The following is a 14729-nucleotide window of genomic DNA, read 5'->3' as shown; positions in this document are numbered from 1 at the left end:
CATTACAAGGAATTCTTCTAGGAATTTTTTGTAAATCCTCTTCTCTTGTTAGCATATTCCTTAAAAATATTTCAAAGATACGCGTAACAAAATTTCACTCTTGATTTTCCATTTACTCTCACTTCTTCGCAAACGACTTTTTTCAAAACCTCCATATCCCATACCTTAACATCAAAAACACTAAATGTTTTACAATAAATAAATACCTTATCACTGGCATTATATCACAACCAATTTCTATCGTTTTGAACTAATACAGACTTCTGAAGCACGTTATAAGTGTTTTCGCGAAACGTTATCAGAAAGCGTTTATAGAAAAAGATCTCAAAAACTTTGATATACTTTAGCTAGTCTTTGGTTTATAACACTCCTTTCTTCCATTGACGTGAACGTTCTCTCCGACTTTGTTTTTCCGTTCGTCGGAAAGATAAGCCACGAAGAAGAATTTTCTAAATAGGATTAAATAACTGAAGTAGATGGGGAAACCAAACACAAAATTTTTACGCGTAGTGTAGCATTAAAGTCCACAACTTTTTCGGTAATAGTAAGCCGCAATAGTTGCAACCCAACCAATCACCATTTGTACCAGCTGCATCGTAGTAATCATCATGGCAAAGCCTTTTGGTAATTTGTATTGCATTGCTTTCAAAGTATAATAAGAATACATCCAGGAATGAACAAAATGTGGCGGCACTCGACAACAAATACGGCCACTTCACACTAACTTCCACCGGACGACGTTAGCGCAGTGGTTAGCGCCCCAAAAGGAGGCTCATACCTGGACATATGCCTAGCAGAAGCACGTCTAATATTTCAAAACCTACGTCCAAATAACACCCTCAAAACCTTAGCCTATGACAGTGACTATAACGCCCTAGTATTTCACGTAAACAAGAATACATCTGACCTCCTAACACTCGAAACACAGATCAAGACACCCAGGTACAATTACAAAAAGACAGACTGGAAAAAGTTCCAAAACATACTCGAACAAAACTGCGACCTAAAGATCTACAACAACGTCAACCTAACAAACAGATAAATCAACTCATTCATAGACGAAATAGATAAACACACACAAATCGCTCTCCAAAAATCTGTGCCAAACATAAAACAAAAAAATTCATGTGAGCCCTATATCAACAAAATAAAACATCTACAGCGAGATAGAAGCTACATAATCTCCAAAATAAACAACATAAAATTTAACTATTCTTACGACAAAAGAGAAGAATTAGAAATCCTAAAGTACCTACTATACAAAATAAAAGCGCAAATGAAACAAGAATTCACAAACTCTATAAACCATTACTGGACAAATAAAATAAGAGACATCTCCAAAACGACTCAGCCCACATGTTCCCCCAAATAAATCAAATCTTCAGACCAAAAGGACAAAACCCATCTCACCTCTCAAATTGCCCCCAGAAAAAGCATCCCTCATCCAAGAAGCAGTTATAACGAAACACAACACCATCAAAGACACCGAGGGTAACTTCATAATAACTAAAACAACAGAAAAACTAGACATTATCGGCACCCACTTTTCCAAAATACACACACAAAACGAACACATGGGCCGATATCAACTAAACAGAATTATCATCGCCGAAACAAACAAACTCAAAAATGAAATGGAACAAGACAAAACGCTAAACAAAACAGTCCGCACATTCTCAAACGAAACCACCGCAGACAATCCCAAACAACCAGATCCAGAAATAAACTACTTCACAAATTACAATCAACTAAACATATATGTCGGTTTAACATTAGAATCCAGGGCGCATAACGATTCTTCGTTTGAATTAGCCATCGTTTTACACAACAGGGATTATATTTACGCGTATATACAAGATTTTACAAAGTATAATGAATATTGAGTTTAATGAATGCTAAGATTACCAAATAATAAGTTTAACGAATGATAAGATTAACGAATAATAAGTTTAACGAATAATAAGATTAACGAATAATATGTTTTACGAATAATAAGTTAATAGAATAATGAGATTAACGAATAATATGTTTTACGAATAATACGTTTAACGAATAATGAGTTTAATAAACGCTATTAACAATGTTCTTGGCTTCAAACGAATCCACAGCCAACGGGATAACTCTTTACTATGCGTAGAATAATTTTAGACACAAAAATACGATTGCTGAGACACTCGGTAAACTGCTCGATGTATCACTTTCCAAGGCGGTCACATGAATGATGATCTGATGAAAATTTTTCTCGCGGTACGACTGAATTTCTTTGTTACATGCTCGCTGGAAGCATCGAGAAAGTTCCAAACGCCGTTACTAGGCAGTTTCTGTCTGGAGTTTGATTCCTAATACAACGTGTGTCCCATTATATCGACATCTCCGAAGTACAATCCTATGTGGCCAGGCCCGTTCTTGAGGCCGTATGCCGCCACAACCACATTTCTAGGGAAAACCATACAACCGCTCCACACGTCAGGCAAAACGTTTATCCTGTAACGTCAATTCATATTAGAGGCAGGATGTGTGCAGGTCTTCACCGCGAACTCTCAATTACCCCAGGGACCCACCATAAACCTAAACATTTTAAGTTTATTATTTCTGCTATCTGTTTATGGATAGTCGTTGAAACAACCCTTAGGTCGTTATACGTCCTTACTAATTACGGGGAAAGCAGGTAGTTATTTAATACGGAAAACCCAATGCTTGACTGACGAAAAAGCTGGTTTTTCCCATAAACAATATTACCTACTAGCCACGTTGGTAGGAGGCTTTTTCCTCCTATCTTCATTTATTAACATGACCTATAACCAATTGGCATCGTGTATCGTTACCCTCACTTTTCCTAACGGAAGGTGCGAACAGCGAATCCGCGTTGTTAATTAAAAAGGGCGCACCCACACCGAGCTTTCCTCCGTAATGAGACGAGAACACCTGTGGAAAATAGACAAAATCATCGAACAGTGAGCATCTCTCCGATCTGTGTAAACCTGTGCTGTGCTAGAAAATAAAGACAATAGTTGTGTTACGACTCAGCTATTTTGTTTCATCAACCAACCCCTAAGTTTACGTGACAATCTCGTGACCGTGGCTACGTTCGGCGACCAGTTGTCACCTCGAACCCACTTTCTCTGTCACAAATATCGAAGAATTACAATCAGATTGAATGACAACAATTGCTTAATTACAGCTATGATAAAATCTAGGCTATAGCATTAGAGGACTTTCCCAAAATTGCAAAGGAAAGGCTCCAGTTTTCCTTTCATCTCCGACATATATGTAATTAATTAGCTTTTGTTTTGTTCAATTTTCCTCTTATTGTTAGTATAGTAAAACAGTTATATCAATAAAAGTCACATCCTGCTTTCTCTCTTATACTTGTTAAAAGGGATATGATCCGTCAGAACATTTGCTAATGATGTTCACTTTGACATATGTTGTCAAGGACATTTTCTTGAGCAATTTCTAGAAGATTTTAGCCATCGCCCGTTATTCCTTAAGAAATTAACAATAAAGAAATATTCATAAAAAACAATGTATACTATGTATTTACGTATAATAGAGAAACACTGTTCAAGCCGCTTCGCTCGCATATGGAACATTGTGTTGGAATAGATTTTTATGAGCTCGCAGAGTTCGCGAACCGAGTGAAAAGACCAACATATGTGATGTTCCTTTAAAATAAAAACAAGGAAATAAACACATACGTCCGTGTCTGCAATTCACAGTCACATATATTTACATATAGGCAGAATATAACGTACAAGGTATAAAAAAATTATTTGTCATTGCTTTTGGGAGCGGGGTGTGATTCCACATTTTCAAATCTGCGGAGATCTGCTAAAAAAAATGATTCGCAACTGATTATGAGCATGATTTTCAAGATCAAATTTTTTTACTGCATCATATAGTACTTACCACGAGGAACAAATGTCTCAAAGTAATCATGGTTTGCACATTTTTTTTATTTACTTATTTATTTATTTACATTCTACAATTTGTACAGTAGGACATTTGGCAAAATATTATAGCATGGTTTGCAAATGACCCGTTCATTTGAAAAAAATCATTAAGGTTCTATTAGCCCTTAAACTAATTTTGTTATTATATTGCGATAATATATTACGAATAAAAGACAATACAAGCACAAAAATAAATAAATAATATAATAATGATACGATATTATTATTGTATTAATACAAAATTAATAATATTATAAATATGTCGGGTTTACATTAGAATTAGTGTTAGGGGCGTAAAACGAATATTCGTTTGGATTACACGTTGTCGTTATGCAATAGAGAAGACATTAGCTAGTGCAAATACGATTATTATAGTACCGGACAAGTAACCGTGGTAATTACATACTCGAGAAACTAATGACAATGATCCTAGGTTCAATAACGAATCCGCGGTCGACGGGATGATAGATGAGCGTGCTCACAAAATCTAAGTCGGACGCGCAATATTCACTGGTCGTAAAGGGTTACTCTTTTCGTCGATGAGATCGCGAGAGAGAATGACTTTCCCGTCCCGATGATGCCACAGAGGAAAACTATAATGGGGTCTGTCTAAGGAGACGAGATCATCGGATTCGTCGAGAAGAGCCTTCGTTCAGAAAGTAAGGGAAATTGGCGTTGCTGCTAATTGGTCAATCTCCATATCGGTGGTTAGAAAAAGATGCTAGCCGCCCTCGAAGGAAAGTTGCTAGTGGGAGACGCAGCTCGTTGAAAAATGGGTCTCCCCTATTTTCCCGTAGTTGAGACAAAGACTGTTTGTCTGTTTGAAGGACTTTAGTTATCTAAATCTTAAGATTTATAACGGGCCCTCGGGCTAGCTGAATATGTACTGCGGAGACTCATCGACATCTGACAATCATCTTACTCGAAGAATAGGGTCTGCGTGTGGCGAGCTACGAGACAGATACGGTTGGAATGTTTACTGTCCAGTGTTACATCTATTTCCTTTTTAAGGAGAGCTATAGAATTACTCCATACCTTTGCTAGGCAAAGCGTTCATCCCGTGACCGCGGCTACGTTCGGCGACTGACTGTCGCCTCGAGCCCAAACTCATTATCACAACTCTCGAACAATTACAATCGAATTGAATAACTACAATTGTTCAATTACAGACTCCGGTGTTCTTCCATCTCCGACACGGGCATCCTGACTATCACACGTCCTCGTGTGTAACTAAAATATCGTGCTTTCTTACATTAGATTCGATGCAACTGACATTATTTACGATTTAACTAAATGTCCAAGTAAGTCAAGGGTCCAAGTGCAATAACAAAATTTCGTTCGGAGGCTTGACAACACAAAACTAAAAGAGAACAAGAATTTGTAGCGTTATAATTTGTATTCAAAGTGCTAGTTGCGTTCTGTGAGTCGCCAGACCGTAATGACACGACAGATCATGTTCGATTTCGTACACTGATGAATCTCAGTTGGTTGGATCATATTGCTAAGTTGGGTGTATCACTGTGGGTATATTGCAGATGTATGAAACATCACAGTGGATATATTGCAGACACGCAAAACGTCACTGTGGGTATATTACAGATGTATGAGACATCACAGTGGATATATTGCAGATACGCAAAACGTCACTGTGGGTATATTACAGGTGTATGAGACATCACAGTGGATATATTGCAGATACGCAAAACGTCACTGTGGGTATATTACAGATGTATGAGACATCACAGTGGATATATTGCAGATACGCAAAACATCACTGTGGGTATATTACAGATGTATGAGACATCACAGTGGATATATTGCAGATACGCAAAACATCACTGTGGGTATATTACAGATGTATGAGACATCACAGTGGATATATTGCAGATACGCAAAACGTCACTGTGGGTATACACTACGACCACAACGTGGTGTTAATGATCCTCTGAGGTCAGTGCACTTGCATCGTTATTATCACCATCGTTGTCATCACCGCAGACGTCCATCTCAGTGTCACAGACGAAATTCGAGCAACTGTATATAACAAACCGAAATTCCGAACGCCTTATCGCGTGTGACCGTCCGGTCACCACCCGTTCTCAGCCGCCTGAATGGCATTCGATCACTCCAGCCGTTCTCCGAAATTTACACTAAGTATAAACAAAACCTTCTCCCACTCCAACGAATGGAAGAATATAAATGCTCCCTTCAAAATCATCCAGTCAGTCTAATAAAAAAATTCTTAACTAATCCAAGTATCGAAAGTGTATCATCGCGAACCGAAAAAATTGTATAAATTGAGTAAAAAAATAAAAAGAACTTAATTTCCTTTTCGGAAATTAAGAAGTTCCTTATTTTTACCTTAATTTTACACGACATTTTTGGCGATCCGTGCCAGGATCTATTCACTTCAGTGCAAACGAAATTACGATTTCGGCGTACGCGCATCATTGAAGATCGAAGGATCAACGGACCCAGTGCGAATCTTTGCTACTACGAAGCCCTGCAGCAACTTTCAACGTTCCACTACGGTGAAACTAGACGAGAGGACTACGGTCAGCGCAGAGCAAGCCTACGAATAAGATTCGGAATCTAGAACCTGCCAGAGAGGAAACATCCCTGAGACTCCTCAACGGTCATAGCTACTACGGTAAGCTGAAAAATCTGGATTCATTTTCACGATACCGTGTGAGAAAACCCAGTTTCTCAAGCGCTTCGAGTCCAAATAGCAACAGTAGTTCAGACTCAATAAGCTCAATTAGAATCATGCCCACATCACGAAAAGACAAAGTCGAAACTATTGAAACCGTTTCTACAAACGGAGGTACGGACAATTCGATTCGTGCCATACTCGACGTGATACAAAAACAAATTGAAATTCTTGCGCAACGTGTAGAAGAGACACAACGGACGGCCGACAGTGAAAATAAGAAGCGTGCAGCGGAAATAGAACTATTAGGCAAAAATATCTCTAAAATAAAAATAGGACGCGACGCTACTACAGAACTAGGCTCCCTTATTACTATGGACGAATCTGTTGCCGCGAGAGATAGAACTTCCCCACCATGCGTTCCAATTCGAACAGAAGAAGGCAACCATCCCTCTTACGAAGACCGTCCACCGCAATTCGCCCCGCCGAGCTTACGGGCCAAAGACGCGATAGTATGTATTCCGCAATTAAACGGCGAAGACAATATCGGAGTAGAAGGATTCATACGCGAAGTACGCGAATTACGAGCCATGTGTAGCGAACCCACGCTACTATTAAAAATGATCAAAATCGGGAAAATCGCGGGTAAAGCCGCAATGGCCATCTGCAATATACCGATATACGAATACGGACACCTGTACGATGCCCTGAGACGAAACGTAGCCACCCAAGACTCTGTTAGAGAACATCAAGACCAGCTACGCGAAACGAGACAGCGTCACGACGAAAGTGTGCAAAATTATATCATCAGGTTCCGCAGAGCGCTCAATAAGTTACAATACAGTATAACGAACGAATACCGTGACGAAATTACTAGACGAGCTATGAACGACAGGATTTTAAAAGACTCCGTGATCGATTTTATCCGAGGCCTGAAAGGCGAAATAGGACAATTACTACTCGCCAATCCACCATACAATATCCTTGAAGCCGAAAAGAAAGCCACCGACATCGAGCGATTCTTCAGGGAAGATCGAAATCGACGACCAAAACCAATAGAACGATTACGACTTCCTGAGCAGCAACGACTAACAACCAATAATCCTAATCCGATCACTAAAAAACCAACTCCAACACCCAATCCAATGCCAAGAAGCTTCCGACAAACCGAACAAATACCACTTGCCCAAAGGACACAATTAAAATGCTTCAAATGCAACCAAATCGGACATGTCTCCAGTCAATGTAAAAATTTTCGAACACCCAGCCAATTTCCGAGACCACCAGCAGTCCACAATCTCGAGACATACAAGGAAGAAATAGAAGAACCAATAGACCAGACCTACGAATTAACGCCACAACAGGAAGACTACCCACAGTACTTTTACGATCCGACGGACAGCGACATAAATTCCTCATTGACAGCGGAGCAGGAATTAATATACTCAAGCGAAGATGCGTATTACGACCAAGAATAACAAAAGAACGGAAATCCTCGATGGGACACTCTAAATTTAAAACCAACGAACACGCTTTGATAAAACTATTTGGCAAAACTCTAGAATTTTTTGTGGTAGAAGACAACTTTCCAATTATAGAAGACGGCATACTCGGTTTGCCAGCCCTATCTAAATTCAAATTTGAACTCTCGAATCAAAAATTAAAACTTGACAATAATATACTTTTATTGCAACAGGAAAACGACGTACCTCCAAAACAAGCAGTGTCAAAAACAGTCTACCTGGAAGGAAAACCGACAACGATATGCTTTATCAATGGTGGTGAGTGCCCAGCCAAAATGACTAATTTTATCGAAAATTCAAATACGTATGATCAAGTCTCCACGTTTAAAGATTTAGTTAGACTTTCGCATATAGAGAAAACCCTCCGTGAACCAATCGAAAAGATATTGCTGTTCTACCTCGACGTATTCAATCTAGAGACCGACTTATTACCATGCACTAATCTTGCTAAACACACAATAACGTTAAAAGAAAATAAAATCATTAACACAAAATCTTACCGACCGCCTGAATGCCATAAAGAAGAAATCAAACGACAAATGGACGAAATGCTACAAAAGAACATTATAGAACCATCTGATTCTCCTTACAATTCACCAGTCTGGGTAGTACCAAAAAAGGCAGACGCCTCAGGGAAACAGAAATGGCGAATTGTAATAGACTTCAGAAAAATAAACGAACTAACTGACCAGGACGCATATCCATTACCTGACATAGACGACATACTATCCCAACTAGGCAACGCAAAATTCTTCTCAGCCCTCGATTTATCCTCCGGATTCCACCAAATCCCAATGGACATAGACTCTAAAAAGTACACAGCATTCTCCACACCACAAGGACACTATCATTACAATAGGATGCCATTCGGTTTAAAGAATGCACCTGCAACATTTCAACGCATGATGGATACCGCGCTAAGAGGACTCATAAATAAACATTGCTTCGTATATTTAGACGACATTATAATATTCGGACAGTCGATTGAAGAGCACAATAGCAACCTCGCGATAGTATTGCAACGCCTACGCGAACTCGGACTCAAAATACAGCCGGACAAATGCGAATTTCTCAAACCAGAATTAGAATATCTTGGACATATAGTAACCGCCGAAGGTGTAAAGCCAAATCCCAAAAAATTAGAAGCCGTTAGCAATTTCAAACAGCCACGTAATCCCACAGACATCAAATCGTTCTTAGGACTAGCAGGTTATTACCGTAAGTTCATCAGAAACTTTTCTAAGATCGCGAAACCATTGACCGAACTTACAAAAAAGGAGACACCATTTCATTGGACAGATAAAACCCAGGAAGCATTCCAGACATTAAAAAACAAACTCTGTTCATCACCCGTACTAAAATTCCCAGACTTTGCGAAACCATTCACATTAACGACTGACGCCAGTAACGAAGGTATAGGTGCAATCTTATCACAGGACGGACATCCATGTTGTTATATCTCGCGAACTCTAAACCCACCGGAACGAAACTATTCCACTACAGAAAAAGAACTTTTAGCAATAGTATGGGCCGTGAAACGCCTCCGACAATATCTGTTAGGACGGAAATTCCTCATCCGAACCGATCACCAAGCACTAAAATGGTTACAGAATTGCAAAGACCCCTCATCACGCTTGATGAGATGGCGATTAAAACTAGAAGAATACGAATACGACATAGAATACACGAAAGGAAAAGATAATACTGCAGCCGACGCACTATCTAGAATACATGTTCTGACCAGACGACGCGAAAATTTGAACATAGAACTCGATAAAAAAATATCACGATTGGGAAAAATCTACCGACGCGTTACCCAAAATTCTCAAAATGACTCCGAACCGTAAATCTTTCTATCAATTATCCAAAACAGAGCTAAGAAATTACGACAGAATCGAATGGTTAACTAAATTAAACGAAATTATTCATATAAACGAAAAGATAGGTATAGGCGACGACAGTTTCACAGAGACCGAAAAGAACGCGATCAAACAAATTTTACTATTCCTGAACGACACCGTAAAAGAATTAAATTTTGCATGGGAACCAATTCAAACATATAGCGACGAAGAAATAGACGAATTATTGAAAGAAAATCACGATTTAGTAGGACACCCCGGTATACAAAAGACATACGACCGCATTCGTGAACGGCACAGAGTACCAGATTTGATGAAACGTATACAACAACATATAGAATCATGCGACACCTGCCAAACATCTAAAACTACACGTATCAGACCGCGCGAAGAACCTTGTATCACCGACACACCCCTCGAACCAAACGATAAAATTGCTATGGACTTATTAGGCCCACTGAAAAAGACGAAAAAAGGCAATCAGTACATTCTATCCATACATGACGAATTGACAAAATACTTAATACTCGTACCACTAAAAACTCAGCAAACGGAAACAATTTGGAACGCACTCTTGAATCATTACATTTACATCTTTTCCGCTCCAAAAAAGATATTAACTGACCGCGGACAGAATTTTATATCTAGTTTAATGCAACAGTACGAAGACGCGTTCAAAATCAAACATATCAAAACGACATCCTTCCACCCACAAAGTAACGGATCGTTAGAACGGACACACGCAGTAATAACAGACATGTTAAAATCGATACAGCGAAATTCGGATGAAAAATGGGACGATCAAATTAACTTTGTATGCCTTGCATATAACACAATGATACACGACTCTACTGGTTACACGCCATTCGAACTCACATTCGGACACGAAGCCAATCTTCCCTCCACAATATCCAAGAATCCCCAACGCACATACGCAGACGAAGTCACGTTCCGCAAAAAGGAATGGGACTCTAGACTCCGACACGCTCGCGAAACATTGATCAAAAGTAAACAGCGATATCAGCGCGATCAAAAACGTAAAATTATAAAACCTCAATCAGTTTTCAAAGAAGGAGACTCTGTTTTAATACATAACGATCATAAAAGGCATAAACTTGATGTGGAATGGTTAGGACCGTACACGATTGATAAAGTATGTACTCCATACTATCTGATTCAAGACAAAAAGATACACGGTAATCGTTTAAAACCTTACTTTCCAGGTCGACGCTCCTCTTTGCCGGAATAGTATCCGCGCAAATAAATATTACACCATTAGAAGGAAACTCTGTATTCGTAGAAAACATAGGAAAAGGATATTTATACAGCGACACTGCCAATGTAATAGTAGGATTAGACACTAGCGACATATACGAACAGATAAGCGCAATAGAATCATATAAATTAACAATAGACTCACGTGCAATCAGCAAACAATACGTCGAAGAGTTAGGCGGATTACAAAATCGCATCAATAACCTAAAACAACTCGCAAAACACTTGAAAGCGTTAACACATACCCGGAGCACACGAGGTTTGCTTAACATCATAGGTTCCGTATCGAAAAGTCTGTTCGGGACTCTCGACGATGATGATCTTACGCTCATAAACAAAAATATGGACAAACTATTCGATGATAATAATAAAATCAAGACCATAATAGCTAATCAAACATCACTTATTAGAAAAATTGTAAACTCAGAAAACCTAAAACACTTAGAGAGATCATATAGTGATATATTAAAATTACAACAGCAGGCAAATATCAATAGATCTATGCTTAAGATGATCATGAAAGTCGACACCGCGATGCAAACTTTACACTTCCAATTAGATGAAATACTTAACGTCATGATATTAGGCAAACAAGGAATAATTAGTCCACAAATACTTGACCCCAATGAATTCATAGAAAATTACGCCAAGACAATAGGTAGCCAGATGTACAACACCGCGATTTCTGCCAAAACCGAACATTTTCAATTCATACTCGACATCAGTGATCTTAAAATCTTCACAATAGATGACAAAATATTTTTCAAGATCATAGTACCTTTAGTCTCTAACACAGAATGGAACATATTACAAGTATATCCTATCCCGAGTAAAAGAAATGGAGTATTTTTGGCTCCAGTAGTCGAACATCAGATATATTTAACTTCAGGTCTTTCATTTATAAACGCTGATATCGAGTATTTCAACAAACTTTGTAAGAATCGAGCCGGAACCACTATATGCAAACAAACACTACCAATCCATGACAGAAATTCAAGAACCGATTGTCGCAGCGAAATAATAAATTTCAAACCACACATTGAACATTGTCAAATAACTGTACTTAAGATTGAAGACATTAGCTTTATACCGCTCAAAACTAGCAACTGTTACATTGCGATACCAGCAAATCCGATAGAAATAGACACAATTTGCCAAACGAAACATACCTTACAAAAACTTGACAAGCCTTCCATCATAAGAGATAACACTTCTTGCGATATATTGTACAAAGACGAACACATGCGTATAGGCGAAACAAAAAACGAAGTCATATACGAAATCAAAACAAAAACCCTAGCGCTCAAAACAAACGATAGTTTCACTCATCTATTAGATAAACTCGAGCGAGCACCGAAAATAATAGATAATTTACAAGGCTATAAAACAACGATCGATAAAATAGGCGACGAGATAGAAACTCTTAATTTCGAACACAGAATTAAAAATATACAGTATTGGGGACTAACCACGCTCCAGATATTAGGGTACATAGCATTAGGCATACTAGGTATATATGGATTAAACAAAATAGGGGTATTCAAATGCATCAGGAAATGTATACCGAACAAATTATGTATCAATTTATTTTGCTGCCGAAATGAAACTGTAATCAACAGCCACAATGCGACAGCCCCACCAGTGCCACTCACCCTGGGCTCAACACCCAACATCTATATTCCAACCAACACATACCACTCAGATGAAGAGGAGGAATCAGCTGTAATTTTCAAGCCACGTCAAGTCCGATTCCACAAAAATCTTCTGAAGAAAACTTGAGGGATCAAGTTCAATCTAAGAAGGGGGGAATGTCACAGACGAAATTCGAGCAACTGTATATAACAAACCGAAATTCCGAACGCCTTATCGCGTGTGACCGTCCGGTCACCATCCGTTCTCAGCCGCCTGAATGGCATTCGATCACTCCAGCCGTTCTCCGAAATTTACACTAAGTATAAACAAAACCTTCTCCCACTCCAACGAATGGAAGAATATAAATGCTCCCTTCAAAATCATCCAGTCAGTCTAATAAAAAAATTCTTAACTAATCCAAGTATCGAAAGTGTATCATCGCGAACCGAAAAAATTGTATAAATTGAGTAAAAAAATAAAAAGAACTTAATCTCCTTTTCGGAAATTAACAAGTTCCTTATTTTTTACCTTAATTTTACACGACATCAGCAAGGGCGCAACTTTCTAGCATCTTTCTCAGTCTGTCATGTCTGTCCTTATATGATTGTTTGCCGTCTAAGGTTTTTAAAGTATATCTATCTCCTTCCAAAATCTTTGCTATCTCGAATGGACCTCTGAATTTCGGATCTAACTTCGTCTGGTTTCTTTCCTCGTTTTTGCATAATACAAAATCACCAAGGTTAAACCTAACTACCTTAGCTTTAGTTTTGTCAACTCCACCTTTATCGTACCTAGCACTAATTTCTATATCCTCTATTGCCCGCTGTCTTACATCACAGATATCTACTTCTTTTTCTTCGATATTATCGGGTATCAACGAGTCGTAAGGTCTTTGCTGTTCCACCAATTAATAGTTCCAATGGGCTCGATTTAGTCACGCGGTTGGTGGTGCAATTTAAAGCCAGCCGTATTTTGCCAACCGCGTCTAGCCACGACCGCCCGGTCGTTTCTATGATCGTGAACATAATTTTCAACGTACCCGTAATACGCTCTACCTGACCGTTGGCCCTACTCGCACCGATTGAGATTAAGAGGAGTTTTAGTGTTTACCTTGCCAGAAATCATGGAATCCGTTAGGACACCTCTCTTGATCCGCTATTGTCCGGCAAGGACTGCCGAATAAAAATATAGTACGTAAGTGCTTTAACGGTACTAAGGAAATCTACTTTACGAGTATGATGCAGATATGCGAATTTAGTGAAGACGTCGACCAAAACAATGACATATTCTTTCGAACCACTTTTACCGCTTAGTTTGCCCGTTATGTCCACGTGAACTGTATGCCAAGGTATGCTGGTCTTAGGTATAGGATGTAATTCAGCTCGTATTTTACCTGAACTGGCCTTCGAAACTTGACAAGCGTGACAGTTCTCTACGAATTCGCGAACATACTCCGCCATTCCTTCGAACCAGTAACACTCGCACAGTTTCTCAAGCGTTTTATCCCAACCTAAGTGCATAATTGACTGTTGCACATGGTTAATAACGGGCCACCTAAGCCCTCTTGGAACGATGGGCAAGCAGAGAGTTCTACCTTTTCTCTGTATTTTATGATGGAGGGTGCCGGACCGTAACTCATACGTATTCGCGACGTCTCCTAAGGATTTCCGTAGTAAACGCTTTGATGGTTTACAAAATTGTAGCAAGGAAGAACATAAATATTAGAATATTTAGACAAGTATGAGCTGCACAATTATTAGGGTTGTCCGAAAGTATAAGAATCCCCATTTTCAACAGGGTCAGCATAGTATCGCCGTCCCGAAAATGACTTCCGGAA

At 39.0% G+C, this 14729-nt stretch overlaps 1 protein-coding gene across 1 annotated transcript in view; it reads right to left on the bottom strand.

Annotated features, from left to right (window-relative positions):
- LOC126875440 (uncharacterized) overlaps positions 1-14729 on the bottom strand; it is a 134748-nt gene that overhangs the window by 73031 nt on the left and 46988 nt on the right. The window lies entirely within an intron of this gene.

This window comes from Bombus huntii, chromosome 18, assembly GCF_024542735.1.
Source record: "Bombus huntii isolate Logan2020A chromosome 18, iyBomHunt1.1, whole genome shotgun sequence".
NCBI classification, from domain to species: Eukaryota; Metazoa; Arthropoda; class Insecta; order Hymenoptera; family Apidae; genus Bombus; species Bombus huntii.
The sequence above is the reverse complement of the archived record's forward strand: the minus strand, read 5'-3'. Positions and strand labels throughout refer to the sequence as shown.